Below are 18740 nucleotides of genomic sequence, written 5' to 3' on the forward strand. Positions count from 1 at the left end.
TCAAGTGTCTTTGCCCCCAGCGGAATTGCACCACCCTTACCAGGGGCCGGGCTAAGTAATTGGCTCGGGTTAGCTTTCAGGAGCTTTTGTTCACTGAGCGCTTTCTGTAGAGTTCCAGAGGACAGGAATGAAAATAGTGGCCTCCCAGTCTCTGGCCTGGAAGAGCTGAGAGCCCGGGCCCCACTCCTCAGTGCACCCCCAGAGAACAGCGCCCAATGAATCCCCGCCCTCTGGCCGCACTCCGAGTTCATCCAGCCTGCGACTGGTTCAAGGTAACCCCAATCTGAGAGCTCAGTCCTCAGCTCTGTCTCTGTAGCTGGCTTCCCTGTTCTAATTCCTGCAAGCTCTGCGACACTCAGACATCCCTGATCCTTCTGTGACCCAGCGGGACCTGGGGCCACGCTGACCCCACATGGGCTTCACCCCAGTTTAGCCTCTGGAGCAATGTCCCTCAGTGGAACAGACTTTTAAAAGTCCTGATTTTGTGCTCCGTTGCTCCGCCGCTTGCCGGGAGCTGGCCCCTCCCCCCGCAGTCTATCTTTCCGTCGCTTTGGTCCTACCTTTCAGAAAGTGGTTGATTTTCTATTTCTAGAATTGCTGTTCTTCTCTTCAATCTCCGGTTGGATTTGTAGGTGTTTGCAATGTTTATATAAGCTATCTAGCTGATCTCCTGCTACCTCATGTAGTCTCAGCCTGCTACTTCTCTGTCATCTTGACCCACCTTTTATTTTTCTGACCTTTATTCGTATATGAGAGGGATTTGGACTAGAAGATTCTTAATTCTTGAACATTATTAGAAGTCTAGAATTTAGTAAGTTTTCCACTACTGAAAATTATCCAACTATTTGGCAACTCATGGGTAATGCTTTTGATGATATTTAGGAATGGTATAAAATATGATGTTATAGTCGTCAAGTATCTTATAAAACTGGAATTCTAAGTTTTTATATTAATATTGGTAACACTGTTATTTTACAAAAGTTTATGAATTACTGACTAAATACCTTGCAACAACTCCATGGGAGTTTCATTGGTAGGTCCAAAAAAATTTCTGCCTTGAAAGTCCAGTTAAATACTTTAAAAAAAAAAACTGTACTCTTTTAAATTCTACATTGGTAGAGAGACCTAGAAGGAGATGAAGAAAACCTGTTTCAAGGCTAAGCAACAGAAGGCAGATAAAAGATATTTCATGGGGTATCCGGGTGGCTCAGTGGGTTAAAGACTCTGCCTTCGGCTCAGGTCATGATCTCAGGGCTCTGGGATTGAGCCCCACATCGGGCTCTCTGCTCTGCGGGGAGCCTGCTTCCTCCTCTCTCTCTCTGCCTGCCTCTCTGCATACATGTGATCTCTGTCAAATAAATAAATTTTTAAAAAAGATGTTTCATATACCCTCAACAAGGCAATATATATTGTTCAAATATATTTTAGCAGCTACTAAAGCAAATAGAGAGAAGGAGATAAAACAAAAAATTTCAAATGATCCTATGGAGACCAAGGAATTGTGCTGTTTTAAAGCTATATATTTCTGTAAATTCCAGACTTTTCTAAATTCTTAATTGTTCTTTTTAAACTTTTAACATATCTGGGAACTGTTAATCCTGTGTCTTGGTGCTCTACCCACCTTAAAGAACTACCAAAAAGTCTAGAGGTGTCTCCTGGGGGAAAAGGGAAAAAAAAACAAGATAACCAAGGCCAAGTCAATTTCTAGCAACAGAACTGGTTGCTCTCCATACTGAAATATATATCCTAATTGACTTATGGAATTGAATTGGCAGGCTAAAAGGTCTGAAGTCACAGTGACGAATAGGGTTGTGTGCTGAAAAAAAAAATGGTCCAGGAATCAGGAGACAGGTCTTTGTTAGTATAGTAACAATTTTATGGTCCCTGATAAGTTACTCAGCATTTCATGGCTCAGCATCTTATTTATACATAGAGAATTCATCCCTGCCTATCTCAGAGACCTCTTTTTTGGATCAAATTATATAAGTTCTATAAAATATTTAGAAATAGTAAATAGAATGAAAAGATAAAATGAGCAATAGCCAGGGTAAAATTATTTGTGAATTATTCTAAACGTTTTAAAGTTTAGCAGTGCCTAGATGGCTCAGTTGATTGAGTGTCTGACTCTTTCTGCTTGGATCATTATCTCATGGGTCATGGGTTTGTCCCACATCAGGCTCTGAGCTCAGCAAGGAGTCTGCTTGAAGATTCTCTCCCTCCCCTCACTGGTTCTCTTTCTCTATGTCTCTCTATCAAATAAATAAATAAATCTTTAATTAATAATTATTTTAAAGTTTGCAATGCTTAATATTTTATACAGTTGACATGTATACTTATTTCATTATTATGTCATTTATTATTTTATTATTAAAACTACCCTTTGTATTACATAAAGGAAATATTTAATTTTCCAAAAGAGAACCTGAAAAAGGTATTGCCCAAGTTCAAAATCTAGTTCATAATATAGTCTAAGGAAGATGTTTCCCAACAAGTTGAGGTACCCAGAAAATGGAACAATCTATCTCCTAAAGAAATAAGTTAAAAAAAAAAAAGTTCCAGTTCTCTAGATATTATAAAGATTATTCCTGCATTGAAAGGAAGGAGGTAAATGAATATTAAATGAACCCTAAGCTGCCAAATGGGTCTATGTAAAAAAAAAAAAAAAAAAAAAAAAAAAAAAAAGCTAAAGAACCCTAGGGACTAGTGATTCTCCCACAGAATGGGGTTTGGCCTTGATGTGCAGGCAAATGCAAGATCTGAGCAAACTGCAAACTGTGGGAGACAGTGGAGGGAGAGGCGTGCACAAACTACATTTTTCTATGGGATAGGAGAAAACAATGTATTGTACCATCCTCTAGTTGTGATACATGAAAAATGTTTCAGTTGACAATGGCTGTGAACATTCTGGTGTCCAATTTAAGAAGCCACTGCTCTAGAATATTAACCAAACCTGGTAAAATTCTCATTAGATGCACTAATGTCAGACTTAAGGTTAACATAACATACACACATACACAAAAATACACAACTCTGCTATTAGGCCAGGGTAATCCCCTTGTTCACCATATCTCAAAAATTAAGTTTCATACATTTCAATGTCAATATATTTACCTGTAATAAATAAAAAAAAATAATTCCCACATCTGTTTAAAATCCAAACAATAAAACTAACCCAAGGTTACCTATAAGATATTTGTGTTCATTGAAGAGGAAAAATTTTCAACAATTATATTTTAGAGGAAAAGCAAATATTCCCTAAAGGTCTATGTTCCAGTATTTTCTTTAGTAAATAAAACTTTAAAATTTACAAATTGTTATTAAAGCATTGAGCTTTTCACTGAGTTTCTAAGAAAGATAATACTGTACTAATATTATAAAGATATTTATAAAAAAGATAGTAATATATAAAACAATTACTAATCCTTACAAGAACCCTATGAGGTAGGTACCATTATTATCTCTGTTTCAAAATAGGAGCATTGGATTTAGAGAGATTAAAATACTCGCCCACGGTCGCAAAAGTGGAGAAGCCTGGATTTAATGAACTATTTATGCCCCCAATATGGGAGCAGCCAACTATATAAGACAACTGTTAATCAAGATAAAGGGTCATATTGATATGAATACATTAATAGTAGGGGGTCTTAACATGCCACTCTCAGTAATAGAAAGATCATCCAAGCAGAAAATCTATAAAGAAACAAGAGCATTGAATGACACATTGGACCAGATGGGACTCATAGATATATACAGAACATTCCACCCTTAAATAGAAGAATACTCATTCTTCTCAAGCGCACATGGAACATTCTCCAGAATAGACCACATACTGGGTCACAAATCAGGGCTCAACTGATACCAAAAGATTGAGATTATTCCCTGCATATTCTCAGACCACAATGCTTTGAAACTGGAACTCAACCACAAGAAAAAGTTTGGAAGGAATTCAAACATTTGGAAGCTAAAGACCACCTTGCTTAAGAATGTTTGGATCAACCAGGAAATCAAAGAACTTAAAAAATTAATGGAAACCAATGAGAATGAAGACACTTCAGTCCAAAACCTATGGGATACAGCAAAGGCGGTCCTAAGGAGGAAATACATAGTCATCTGAGCTTCCCTCAAAAAAATTTAAAAATCCAGAATACACCAGTTCTCTTTACACCTTAAAGAACTGGAGAATCAAGAACAAATTAAGCCAACCCCACACACAAGAAGGGAAATAACCAAGATTAGAGCAGAGATCAATGACATAGAAACTAGAGATATAGTAGAACACATCAACGAAACTAGAAGCTGGTGTTTTGTTTTTTTTTTGGAAAGAATCAATAAGATCAATAAACCATTGGCCAAACTAATCCAAAAGAACAGAGAGAGGATCCAAATTAATAAAATTATGAATGAAAAGGGAGAGATCATGACTAACACCAAGGAAATACAAACAATCATCAGAAATTATTATTGACAGTTACATGCCAATAAGTTAAGCAACCTAGAAGAAATGGATGCATTCCTGGAAACCTATAAACTTCCAAAATTGAATCAGGAAGAAACTGAGAATCTGAATAGACCAATATTAAGTAAGGAGATTGAAGCAGTGATCAAAAATCTCCCCAAAAACAAGAGAGCAAGACCTGAAGGAATCCCTGGAGAATTCTACAAACATTCAAAGAAGAAATAATACCTATTCTCCTGAAGCTGTTTCAAAAAATAGAAACAGAAGGAAAACTTCCTAACTCTTTTTATGAAGCCAGCATTACCCTGATGCCCAAACTAGGCAAACACCCCACCAAAAGGGAGAATTTCAGACCAATATCCCTGATGAATATGGATGCCAAGATTCTCAACAAGATCCTAGCTAATAGGATCCAACAGTACATTAAAAAGATTATCCGCCATGACCACTTGGGATTTATCCCTGAGACACAAGGGTGGTTCAACATTTGCAAATCAATCAATGTGATAGAACAAATCAATAAGAGAAAAGAACCACATGGTCCTCTCAAATGATGCAGAAAAAGCATTTGACAAGATATAGCATCTGTTCCTGATTAAAACGATTCAAAGTATAGGGATAGAGGGAACTAATTCATTTAGAATGAGATCATAGCTGTATGTGATGGCTCTCTGGAAGGAACCATGGTAAGGAATTTGCTTACACGTTTCCACTTAATCCCCTATAACTCCATTAATTCAGTACCATCATGATCTTCTTTACAGATAGGCAAACTGAGATTAGTGAGATCTAGAGTCTTCTAGTTAAGATATCTAAGATTTAGGATTCTCCCCAGGCAGTCTGACTCTAAATCCAATGTGTTTAATTCCTGCACTCTACTGTTTTTGCAAAGTAAAAGAGGTACTTAAAATGACTTCTGCATAAAAATACTATAATCATCTTATCCTTTATACAATGCAGGAGCATAAATCTTTCCAATTCTTCAAACTTTATTCTATTTTTCATTTGTATTAGTTACTTTCTTAAGAACATGGTACACATTACGAATTTCAAAAACATCCATTCACTGGAGCATCATTCTGGGTTACATGGACCTAAGTTCTCTCACTGTGTGAGTACAGTATCCTTTTAGATAGAAAACTTGCTGTTGTTATGTACAGCCACACAGTAAAATCCTTTCATAGTTCAAGAATAAAAACCCCAAACACTTACAGAACTAAAAGGCAAGTAAACTGCAGAAATGCATTTGCACGGTATTATTTATCCTTACTTCACTTTTTCAAAAACAGGAAGGGGCTATCATTTGGTAACATTTCCTGAAAACCCCAAATAACAGTATATCTAGTACTTGTTTCTTCTAAAAGGCCTAGCACACAAAATCATTTGTGTGATATTTCTACCAAAAAAATGCACAACCTGAAACTAATCATGAGGAAACATCATACTAACTTAAATTGAGGGCCATTCTACAAAATAACTGCCCAGTAGTATCCCAAAATATCCTAGTCACGAAAGCAAAGGAATCTAAGAATTCTACATTAAAGAGGACTTAAGAAATATAACAAGTGAATTTAACATGTGATTCTGGATTGGATCATGAACTAGGGAGAATTTTTTTTTTCTAAAAAAGGTACTGGCACAATTAGCAAAAATTTACATCAGATCTATGGATCAGCTGACAGTATTACATCAGAATTAGTTTCTTGATGTAAACAATTGTACTGGGTGATGTAAGAGGTCGTCTTTGTTCTGAAGAAATAAGTAAAGAGATCTTATTTTTACAAATCTCAAATATTTTGGAAAAAAACGTATGTACCAATCCACTGTTTTTTGAAACCAACTTTGCATGCTTTAACTCTATATTAAATTATATATGGATTCACTGGATGCCAAGAGCCAATTTGTTCATTTTGAAGCATTGGGCATACATTAGCATTTTAATAAAATATTGGTGGTGATGTTACCTATATTAACTTTATGAAAAATCTGACTTTGGATGATTACTACTCTATAAACCATATCTGTAGTTTGAAACCTTGTTATACCCTAGAAGCTGGCTTAGCTTTTCCAGGCAACATGAAAAGGATCAATCAACACAATGTGCCTGTCAGTTCTCATCCTTGTCAACTCTAATCCCCAACATTACTGGTCATTTCTTAGCCAGTCCTGAGTATCCTAGAAAGCCCTGGTGGTATTGGACTCTGATCCCTGAATGATTTAGACTCTGTCAATATACTGATCTGCATCTACTTTCTACCACACTGCAAGTCTCAAATTCTTGAAACTCTCTATGACCTCAAACTAACCCATGGCATATTATTTCCAGGAATATGTGGATCCTCAGATTAAAAGAGGCACTCTCACACCACAAACCCTCTATACTTTTGTCTACTTTTATATTCTTTTGATTTTAATGCTAGATTAAACCTCTATACACTGATAGTTTCAAAGGGATAAGTTTTTGAAAGAAATATACAATATTGATCAAATTATCATTCAAACAATAAAAAAGGAAAGTGTCAATAAATAAGAAGCTTAGCTAGTCTTATGTATTTTAAGAATAAATGGATCTTTCCTGAGTCACCCTTGGGGAGGAAAATCTTTTCTAAAGTAATCCTCAGATCTGTTCACTACAAATCTGATTCTCCATGTAATGTGAGTATAGGTAAAAGAGAATTTTAAATACTTCCATGGTTTGTCATTGGAGAAATACTCCCTTTTACCATATGCTATACACTACAAAGTCCTTAATTGCCTTTACTTTGGAAACCAGAAATATGGTCATCTAAATTCTTGGTTGATAAGGAACAACAAAAGACCATTAATTAAAGCAAACAATAAAAATCTAAAAATAAACATAGTCTACTGAAACACCTCAAATACATAATAATTTCTTATTTTGAGAAAAATCTTTATTGTTTGTAAAAGTTTTCACCAATGTTTTCTAAAACACAGATCAGAAGACCTTAGTCCCATTACCACTCTAGCCTCAACATCAGGACATCCTTCTTTTTGTTCGATCATAGTTTCTGAGTATTTTATATTCCTTATACTTCCACACCTAGTAACTTGTGCTTATATTCACCCTTCATTCTATAATTCCTTCATCAATGACAACCTTCTAACTTCTTCGTATCTGCCCAATTTTTATCTGCCTTTCTAGAATCAAGTACAGTATTACCTTCTCACTTACCCTCTCAGTAAGTTAAAATTTCTCATAAGCATCCTGCAACACTCACATATATGGACTATGGAATATCTCACATGGCCTATACCAATACTGGGTAGATGTGGTAGTTATTTTGTACATGTCAACTTGGCTAGGCTATGGTATCCAGATATTTGATCAAACATAATTCTAAATGATTTTGTGAAGATACTTTTTATAGGAGATTAGACTTTAAACCAGCAGACTTTGAATAAAGGAGACTACCCTCCATAATGTGGACTGGACTCATCTAATCATTTGAAGTACTTAACAACAAAAGACTGAACTCTCCCTAGGAGGGAATTCTGCCAGCAGTCTTCAGACTTGAACTCCTTCCTCCCACTCATCTCCCCACCCTCTCTAGATAGATATGTATGGATATAAACATATACACACACATCTTACTGATTCTATTTCTTTGGAGAATCCAGACTAAACTAATACATTGGAGGATACTGGAATGTTTTACTTTGATTCCCTGTATTTTTATGTATCTTTAAATTTTTCCATAACGAAGATCCCACTGGAATTTGGATGTACATACTCTAAAATGCTAACAATTATTATATTAGTGTGTCTTTCATAATTTTTATTTGTATTAGTCCATTTTCAAAGTACCATGTCAAGAACAGTATTACTTATGTTAAACAGAAAGAAAAAAGTTTCGTTTTGTGAGAAAGCATCAGAAATCCCTTTCAGTTAGTTAATCGGAGATTTCATTTATCTCTAGTGCTATTTGTACCCTGATTTGAAGACAGGTGAATAAATGCTTGAGGTCAGCCATTTTGGAAGGTCAATAAAAATGATAAAAACTGTAGTGAACTAGAGAATGTGTGCCTCATCAATAAATGGCAGTAGCTATAGGTCCAGTAGATCACAATTATAAGTTTTTTTTTTTTTTACTGTATCTTTTCTTTTTCTTTTTTTTTTCCATTTTATTTATTTTTTCAGCATAACAGTATTCATTCTTTTTGCACAACACCCAGTGCTCCATGCAAAACGTGCCCTCCCCATTACCCACCACCTGTTCCCCCAACCTCCCACCCCTGACCCCTCAAAACCCTCAGGTTGTTTTTCAGAGTCCATAGTCTCTTATGGTTCGTCTCCCCTCCCCAATGTCCATAGCCCGCTCCCCCTCTCCCAATCCCACCTCCCCCCAGCAACCCCCAGTTTGTTTTGTGAGATTAAGAGTCATTTATGGTTTGTCTCCCTCCCAATCCCATCTTGTTTCATCTATACACAGAAAATTATAAAGTACTCATGAAAGAAATTGAGGAAGACACAAAAAAATGGAAAAATGTTCCATGCTCCTGGATTGGAAGAATAAATATTGTGAAAATGTCTATGCTACCTAAAGCAATCTACACATTTAATGCAATCCCTATCAAAATACCATCCATTTTTTTCAAAGAAATGGAACAAATAATCCTAAAATTTATATGGAACCAGAAAAGACCTCGAATAGCCAAAGGAATATTGAAGAACAAAGCCAAAGTTGGTGGCATCACAATTCCGGACTTCAAGCTCTATTACAAAGCTGTCATCATCAAGACAGCATGGTACTGGCACAAAAACAGACACATAGATCAGTGGAACAGAATAGAGAGCCCAGAAATCGACCCTCAACTCTATGGCCAACTCATCTTCGACAAAGCAGGAAAGAATGTCCAATGGAAAAAAGACAGCCTCTTCAATAAATGGTGCTGGGAAAATTGGACAGCCACATGCAGGAGAAGAATAAATGAAACAATTATAAGTTCTAAAAATATGTTAGACTCTTCTTTTGTTCAAAATATAACAATTTTAAAATGATGACAACTAAGTAAAACAACAACAACAACAGCAACAAACCACTTTGCTTTTCAAACAAACCACTGACAACCCTAATTTCTGGCCTTAGGCTGATACTCCTTCAAATTGATTTACGTTCTCAGAAATAAAATGTTTTAGCATACCCCACTGAGACTATCGTCTTTCAGAATGGTTCCGAATGCTTCTACACATTGACTAGGGTATGAATTTCAGAGACAGAATTAAAGAATTGCACATATCTATTGATGAAGGATAATTAACTGCATTTAAAGCAGAGTGTTTCATCTGTCTCTCTTCAGTCAATTCAAGGGATCTCCCAAGCTAAAAATTACTCAGTCACAACTCTAGGCTATTTTAAAAATATATATGAATAATAAGCTTAAGAAATCAAGGACACAATGAATCATGGAATACTACATCAAAAACTAATGAGATACTGTATGGTGACTAACATAATAAAAAAAAAATCAAGATCTTTTGCTGACATAGTTAATTTAGATTCGTGGTTTTCTAAGGTCATCTGTATCACTCACCCCAGGGAAATATTTTAGGTTACCAAAGTGATGGAGGTGGAAAGGTACCAGAATGGAGTATACAGAGGTCCAGAAATGCCCCAGATTGTCCCAAGCATAAAGAACTATCCTGTCCTTCTAGGACTTCCAAACATCCCCAGTGAATGTTCATGACATGAAAAGCTTATGTGAGGATAGACTTATCTCACTTTATAAAGAAACACAAACCATGTTTGTAAAGTTTTAAAATAACCTAAATTTTCTAGGAATTTGACTTATAGGTACATTGAGGAAAGCTGTGCTTTGCTCTCCAGAATGTTACAAAGAATTTCTCAGTATTCTAGAACATTATGCCAGTGAAGTCAATGCTGCTCATAGCATTTCAGTAGTCCACACTACACATCTGCATCTGTCAGTATGTATAGCTGTCGCAAGTCCACTGATTCTATGGAAAGCTACAAGCACCTGACTATCTCATCATATCTTCTATAGTGGTCATACCTAAGAATTTACATAATGAAAATACATTTTAAAAAAATAAAGTGCTTGGCATTTATGTCTCCTGTAGTCAGAATATTATATTGCTTTTGAAAATTTATGTCAGTAGGTTATATTAACTATAAATTTTATTTCAGGATATTAAATGAGGCATTAAAATATTTATTATTAAAAGAGATTGTTAGGTCCAACTGAGCTGAGAAACACTAATTTAGAATATATCCTGACTGATGAGCCTAATCATTATTCATGTCCTCAAGGTTAGAAATGAAGTATAGTCATTCCATCTCTGAAATGAAATGTTTTACTTTTGCCAAATTATGGACTTATCACAGTGAAGAACATCATTTCTTAAAATTTTATGAAAGCTTTCTTGTTTAAAAATTCAACAACTTAATTTTGCACCTACCTTTTTTTTCATAATCATTGAGTAGGATTTAGGTATACTTATTTTACCACTCTTCACTATTATGGCTTGTGCTAGCTCAAAAAAGAAATAGTAAAAACACATTAAGGGTACTCATTAAGCATTTATAAAATTTGATTTATGTGCACACCATTACTAGATAACCTGTTATTAATGATGCTTTGAAGACTATTACCGTCTATTGCCAAAATCAGAGCCCTGTGAGCTACGGCTCCATCCTCTAATTTTTTAGATTGCATCTAAAACACTTGGCACACCAAGCTTAAACTGTTCAAGTTTCATTGAGATTTGACTAATAATCCCATTCTAGGAGAAATAAAGAAGTCTTTGTTATTAATAACTTAAGACAGCTTAAATTCCCCTTTAAACTGACCTCCAGAACTTTTTAGAAGTTCTACCTGGAGGTCAGATGCAGCTATATGCTTATCAAAACCACTTAAATAAGTCATCATCTGAAATGAAGCATACAGCTTCAGGAAGAAAACAAGATAACAAAACAAGCCACACACCTGGCCACCCAGACGAGCTAAATTAATTCTGGATGAATCAATAGGTTGAGGTAGCTATAACCCAATTTCACCTGCCAGAAATATCTTCCTACAATGTCATCTGAATCTATTTCAGCTATTCAAGTCTGCTGTAGACATTTTCCTCATTATCTTGTTACCGACTCCTTAATATCTAATTAGAATGCAGCATAATAAACAATTAACCAACAAGTAAACGAATGGAAATATTCTCCCTCCAACCTTTGCTTTTTCAGTCAGAGCTATTATCACCACTGCCCCAATGAATTTAGCAGCATAGTATAGCTCTCTTTTTTTCCTAATTATTTCATATAACATTTAGCTCATTCCTATTTTCATTAATTACTTAAACAAAAAAGTCCTGTCCTGTTTCTCCTTTATTCTCTTATATCTGCAAATAAATTTCACTGTGTCACTTTTCTGACCTAAAGTCAAAACCTCTGAACCTGATATTGTTGAACAAGTTGGAATGAGTGGGTTAATATACTGAAAAAGCTTTATTTAACTCATCCTGTTTTCATACCTTCACTGAAATATAACTCATATACTATCATTCACTTAAAGTATACAGTTCAATACTGAGAGACCTCATACCCATAAACAGTCAATCCAAACCTTCCCTCCTCTACCCCAGCCTTAAGCAACACTAATTTACTTTCTGTCTCTATAAATTTGCCTATTACACACATTTCATGTAAATATAATCATATAATATGTGGTCTTTTACAATGGAGTTCTTTTAACTTCACATTTTCAAGATTCATCCAAGTTTTAACATGTATTGGTACTTCATTCCTTTTTATAGATAATCTACTATACAGATATAGCACACTTTATTTATCTGTTCATTAATTGATGGATATTTGGGTTGTTCCTACTTTTGTCTCTTATATGGTGCTATAAAAATTCACGTACAGGTTTGTGTGTTGACACGTTTTCATTTCTCTTCAGTATATGCCTAAAGTATGTTGCTACATCATATGGTAACTTTATGTTTAACCATTTGAGAAACCAAAAATTTTCCTAAGTATTTGTAGCATTTGCCTTTGTAAGGTGCCAATTTCTACATATCCATGCCAAATCTTGTTCCTGTCTTTTTTATTACACTGATAATATAGGAGTTAACTGGTTTTGATTTGCATTTCCCTAATGACTAAAGATGTTGAGCACCTTCTCATGTTCTACCTGGTTTATGTACACCTTCTTTAGATAATTATCTATTCAAATTCTTTCCTTATTTTTAATTGGGTTATTTGTCTTTCTAATCAAGTTGAGAATTTATATATTCCAGATACAAGTCACATATCAGATATATGATTTAGAAAAATTTTTCCCATTCTGTGAATTTCCTTTTCACTTCTTCGATGATGTCCTTTGAAGAAAAGTTTTTAATTGTGAGGTAGTCCAATTTATCTACTTTTTCTTTTATCATTTTTACTTTTGATATCATACCTGGGAAGTCATCACGTAATGCAAGTACATGAAGATTTACTCCTATATTTTCTTCTAAGAGTTTTATAGTTTTAACACTTACCTTTAGGTCTATGATCTATTTTGAGTTAATTCTTTTGTATGATCTTTTTAATATGCTGTTGAATTTGTTTTATTTTATATGCCTTATTTTAAAATTTCATACATTGGGTAGAAAAGATTTAACAGTGAATGCAACACCCTTTAAAAAGTACCAATTATGGTGTGTCACCATTCAGTGTTTGCCCTAAGAACCCAAATTCAAGGGTTTAATTTTCACTGTCACAGATATTTTTAAGAATCATGATAATAGCCACTATGTTCCATATACTTTATGTGGCACATTGAGAGAAATCAATGGGTATCTACAGGATATTGGGCAAGCCATCCTATAGACTTCAATTTTGTCATTAGTAAAATGGTGATATAATAGAGCTCTTAAAGGATTGTAATAGGAAATAGTAAAATGCATGTAAAGTGCTCAGAATAGTACTTGGGACACACAATAAGCTTATTAGATCTCTTTAATAATAGCAGTCTTACTGTTTGTATTACTAATATCATTAATTGTATCTCATTTAATCCCCACAACACAGTCTATTGCAGACAGATTGTATCAGTTAGGAAAACACATATTTCAAAACAGGTAATTTAAAACAGAGAACTAGGTGCAGAGGTAATAGAGAGGGACAGAAAAGGGCCAGGGAAGGAAACTGAGAGAAGAAAATCTAGCAAACTCCCGCCAGTTCTAAAGCCAGAGGAATAAAAAGGGTAGATTATTTTAGTTTATCTCAGAAGACAGGGTTGCCAACAGAAGAGGTGATGTCTGAGAAGCTGGTCATGCAATAACTGGGAACCTGGATGTAGGGCTACTGTCCAGAGGAGAGCCCCGGTGCAACTGGGACCAAGGAGAAGAAAGCGTCCTGCAGAAACTTCAAGAGATGATTCAGGCTCTGCTAGAGCTGCCACTTTAGGAAGAGAAAAAGGGAAGAGACAGTCTGGGGGACTACTTCTATCCTCCAGTGTCCTGACAGTGCTACCCATTGGTTAAACCTAACCAGAAGCAAGGCTGCCCAGGGAAATGTAGTTTGCAGTAAAGGGCTGAGAAGAGATCTGAGAGCAAACATACAGACATCTGACACAGAGGCTAAGTATGTGTAAGAATCTTGTCTCCTGTGCCTGCTGAGTAAGGATTTGGCATGGGAATTCTCTTTTCATCATTAAATAAAACCTCTTTACAATGCTTAAGGAAAAAAAAAAAAAAAGCACTGGAGGATGCCTGGTGTAATCCTGGCAGCAGTAATTTAGATAGTAATTAATTTAATAATTTAGGAGGCAGTCTGCTTTCACTTTAATGGAGACTCAGATTGTTTTACTAGTCCTAAAATCATAAAACTACTCTGATTATTTCTGTCACCACTTGAGAGAGTCAACTATATTAAAACACAGAGACAGAGAGAGTGCTACCTCAAGGTTTGAGGTAGCAAGTTGAGTTCGGTCATTTTACTCAGTCTGTGGTACGTTGTCCCACACAAGGACCCAGTTTTATGTACTGATTTAATACCTGAATGCCTCCCTTTTCGCTATACTCCACTCTTTTCTCCTGTTTTCAGTCCCCATTTAAATTGAATCTTTATATGTGTTTCTTACAAAGTGTATTCGTTTTATGTGAACACATTTTTAATGCATGTGCAAGTAGTTTTAGTTCACATTTTGCTTAATTTTTATCACTCAACTCCATCAATGTCTTTAAGATCTATAAAAATTGCTACTTGTACATCTAATCTCGTTTCTAACTGCTCATATAATGTTTTAAGCTGTGCACCTACCACATTTGACCTGAACACTCTCCCAGAGATACACAGACTGCCTCTATCTCCCAGGCATACCATCAACACTTCAATAAATTTCCGGTACACATACTCTCATGTGCTTCTATGAAAATTTCACTGGCATATAAATACACAAAATCACTGAAACAGGTATATTATATGCCTAATTAAATAAAATATTATATATTAGTATTTATATGAATATATATATTAATACACATTAACATTAATATAAATATTATATATATTTAACTTTACTATGTAGTACATATTGCTTCCCTGAATGGCTGCACTGGTCTATAGTTTCAGAAGCAATGATGAGGCTTTTGATGTCCCCAAATCTCTGACTACACTTGGCACAACCCAGCTATCTAATTATTACCAGTCTAATAGCTGTAGAGTGATTTTTTTCCTTTCCATTTCTATTTCTCTAACAATAATTTAGGGAATCTCATTGCATTCTTGTTACTTTCTTGGGTTTCTCTTTAGTAAGGTGCTTCTATAAATCTTTGATCTATTATTTTTTTGTAACTGCAGTAATATTCTTTATTTGCAGATCATTTTATGTAAAACATAAAACTCTTCTCGATTTTAGACATCAGAAATAGATTTTTCCATTTTGCTAACTGTGAATTAAACTTGTCTAATGTTCTTCACTGAAAAAGAATGGAAATCTTTGTTATGCTCCCCAAATAAGTGAGACCATATGATACTTGACTCTCTCTGCTTGACTTATTTCGCTCAGCATAATTTCATGGAGGACATGGGGAGATGGAGAGGAGAGGGAGTTGAGGGAAACTGGAAGGGGAGATGAACCATGAGAGACTATGGACTCTGAAAAACAACCAGAGGGTTTTGAAGGGGCGGGGGGCTGGGAGGTTGAGGAACCAGGTGGTGGGTAATAGGGAGGGCACGTACTGCATGGAGCACTGTGTGTGATGCCAAAACAATGAACACTGTTATGCTGTAAATAAACAAATAAAAAAAATAAATTAAAAAAAATGAATGAATAAATAAATAAATAAATAAACATTTAAAAAGAAAAAAAAGAATGGAAATCTTTAACTTTTATACAGACTCATTAAATTTTTGCCTTTTGGTTGGTATTTTTGAAGTTTGAAGGAATACTTACCTCTGGATAGTACCTTTCTACCTTTTCTTCTATTAACATTGCTGTTTTACCATTCAAATTTTGACCTTTAAGCCAGTTATGTTACTTTTCCTTGTGGTGATAGGTAATAATTAAGTTTTATTTTGCTCCATATAGTGATCCTTTTTGCCCACCATTTATTAAACAATCCATTTTCCCTATCAACGTGTGTGTCACACCTGTGTAAAGTTCTTACCTATGTCTGTGAACATACTTTAATGTTTCGTTTGCTGAATTTTTCTTGCTTTGACAGCACAATCCATTTCTCTGTGGCTTTGTTTTATGTCTTAATATCTGGCATGGTCAGTCCTCTATCTTTACTCTTATTTTTAAAGACTGGCCTGGTTATTTCTAAATTTTCATTTATCCATATACTTTTATAGTAAAAAGTGAGTTTAGTAAGCTCCTCAAATATTATATTGTAATTTTGGTTGGAGTATTATTAAATTTATCAATGAATTTGAAACAATCAGTATCTTTACAATATTTTGTCATCTGAATCAATAGCTTGGAATATTTTGTGTCCTCTATTTGTTCTAAACTTCAATTATAAAGATCTATTTTTCTTATTAAAGCAAATTCCTCAATTACTAATGACAACGTGTTCTCTTATTAAATGTTCTAAGTGGCTATTTCTGATCATTTTTCTAGAATGATCTTGTTATCAGCAACATAGCAGGTGAATGCTTTAAGAATCCTTAATTCTGATAGTTTGTTTGGAATCTGTCAGTTTTTTTAGGTAAATTTCATCACAAAAAGAGTGTCGGGGCACCTGGGTGGCTCAGTGGCTTAAAGCTTCTGCCTTCCGCTCAGGTCATGATCTGAGTCCTGGGATCGAGCCCCGCATTGGGCTGCTTGGTGGGGAGCCTGCTTCCCTCACTCTCTCTGCCTGCCTCTCTGATTACTTGTGACCTCTGTCAAATAAATAAATAAAATCTTAAAAAAAAAGAGTGTCAATTTTATTGTCCTATATTCCAATCCTTACATTTCTAGTTTCTTTCTCTAATGCTGGCTAGGTTGTCCAATCCTAGATTAAAATGCAGCAGTGATAATATACTTGTCTTGTTATAAATCGCAAAAAGAACATATTTCAGTTACTCAAGTACAATATTTGAAATAGTGTGTTAGAATACAAATTTACCAAGATAAGGAAGTTCCTTTATATTCTTGACTTGATAGAATTTTCTATTTTAAATTGATGAAGAACTATATCAAGTATTTATTCTGTACTAGTTAAGATAACTGTATGAATCCTCCCTTAATTGACTTATGTGGAAAACAGTATTGATAGATTTCCTGAATTTGGGGATAGTTTTGCATGTGTAGGATAATCTTGATTATGGTGTATTACTTTAATAAGCTATTAGATTTAATTTAATATTTTATTGGGGATATTGGCAACTATGTAAGAAAAAGGAAAATTCTTTTCTGATTTTGTAATCAAGATTATATTATCTTCACAAAATGACCTAGGCATAAGTGTTCCTGTTTTTATATTCTGGTGCATGAGACAAGAGGAAATGTAAAAACAGATCTTTGACCATTGGGTAGGACTCATATGTAAAACCAACTATTCTTAGACTATTCTCAGAGAAGTGGGCCTAATACCATTTTAATTGCTTTGATTCTTATTGGCCTACTGAATTCTTTGAACCAATTTAAACATTTTACATTTATCTAGATTATAAACTTCAATCACATTTTCACCTATATTAATATATGCTTTCACATGCAGTTACTTTCTAAATTATTGGATACAAATTATTGTATTTCTTTTTTTTTTTTTTTATTTTACCCTTTTTATTTATTTATTTTTTTTCAGCGTAACAGTATTCATTCTTTTTGCACAACACCCAGTGCTCCATGCAAAACGTGCCCTCCCCATCACCCACCACCTGTTCCCCCAACCTCCCACCCCTGACCCTTCAAAACCCTCAGGTTGTTTTTCAGAGTCCGTATTTCATTTTGCCTATTATTTATATCTTCTCTTTTTTCATCTTGACTACATTACAGAAGGCCTGACTACTTTATTAATCTTTTCAAAGTATAATCTTTTATTATGGTAATTTTATATTAAAGCTGGTCACTATTTGATTTCTACCCTTATATTTTTCTTTTTATTATTTACTGAAGTATAATTAACATGCAGTGTTATAGGGGTTTACAATATAATGATGCAACAATTCTATACAGTGCTCAGTGCTCATTATGCTGAGTTTACTCTTAATCTCCTTATCTATTTCACCCAATATTATTTACAATAGCCAAAATATAGAACAGCCCAAAACCTTTTCTCAATTTAAAAAATGCTTATTTTCCATGACTTTTTACATTATTTATTATATTGATTCTCCTTTTGAACCAGTGACTTCAAAGGACTTATATTTATATTATCTATTTTAGAAAATATTTATTTACACTATTCCATATTTTTTCTTTGACTTTGTCATTTACCTTTTCACTCTTCCCTGTTTTCTATTGGCTACATCAGTATTTCTTTTCTAGGTTTAAAATTTAAACATCTTATTTTGAAGATATATCTACACTCATGTTTATTGCAGCATTATTCACAATAGCCAAGATATGGAAAGAATCTAAATGCCCATTAATCAATAATAAAGATGTGGTATCTATACACAATGGAATATTATGCAGCCATAAGAAAGGAGGATATCCTGCTATTTGCAACAACATGGATGGACCTTGAGTACATTATGCTAAGTGAGATAAGTCAGATAGAGCAAAACAAGTACTGTATGATATTACTTACAGGTGGGATCTAAAAAAAAAAAGGCAAGCCCATTAAAAAAATAAAAGCAAAATGGTAGTTACTAGGGAATAGGAGATG

At 34.5% G+C, this 18740-nt stretch overlaps 1 pseudogene; it reads left to right on the forward strand.

The window, feature by feature from the left end:
• Positions 1-215: 215 nt before the first annotated feature.
• The window catches only part of LOC123934574, a 49328-nt pseudogene continuing 30803 nt past the window's right edge, over positions 216-18740 (forward strand).

The sequence above is a fragment of the Meles meles genome, chromosome X (genome assembly GCF_922984935.1).
Source record: "Meles meles chromosome X, mMelMel3.1 paternal haplotype, whole genome shotgun sequence".
NCBI lineage: Eukaryota > Metazoa > Chordata > Mammalia > Carnivora > Mustelidae > Meles > Meles meles.